Raw genomic sequence first — 907 nt, forward strand, 5'->3', positions numbered from 1 at the left:
CCGACCGAAGCCAGACAGTCCCGCTTCTCCCATTTGATTCTGCGTCCCTAGCAACTCGCCCGGATCTGGAGCTCAGAGTCTGAGACTCCCTCCCAATTGAAAAGGACAACCGCGCCCTCAACCGCCAGCCCGCTCCACATGCACTCCTCACCTTAGGATTCTACTTCAGCACTGGGCCTCCTCTGAGTCTCGGTTTGCTTTTCTCTTTCCTCCTAGTTGTAGAACTTCCACTCAGCCAGCCTTCCTGTGGTTCTGGATGGTGTCCGTTCTGTCTTTTAGTTTTATTTTTGAAGTGGTTGTTCGAGGCAGCAAACTCCGGCTTTAACCTATGCTGCCATCTTCGAAACGTTCCCTCACCATTCATCTTAAGTCTGATGCTTAGTTGATCAGAATTAATACCTGAGATGAAGCCTCTTACTGCAGATGTATCCCAGAATGTATGGCATCCTCTCTGCTTTATGATCCAGCTAATAATACATTGCCTCAATCATGTTGACTGAGGTCATTTTTCCCCTTGCAGTTTCTAGTAGTAGATTACCATCTACTGCCTAGGAAGTAAAATTGACTGTCTCCATGTAGATCGCAAAATAAGGCATTTTTCTCATCAATAAAATTTCATTCTTTCAGCATGAGTAATTTTGTCAACAACGTTTTGAGGCAGTAACAGTTTATAACAAATTGAGTGAATTATTGTTTCAGGTGCTGTGCTGTGTCACACACAGATTTCATTTTATCTTTGCAACAACTCTATACAGGAGGTACTATAATGACACAGATGAGAACACTGAGGTATAGAGAGATCAGGTAACTTGACCAGTAAAACCCAAAAGTGGCTGAGTCTCATTTCAAATCCATGAGCCTTGGCATTTAACCATTACACTCCACTCAGTATTGTGCTAGAGCCTGC

Source organism: Myotis brandtii, unplaced genomic scaffold (genome assembly GCF_000412655.1).
Source record: "Myotis brandtii unplaced genomic scaffold, ASM41265v1 scaffold4674, whole genome shotgun sequence".
NCBI classification, from domain to species: Eukaryota; Metazoa; Chordata; class Mammalia; order Chiroptera; family Vespertilionidae; genus Myotis; species Myotis brandtii.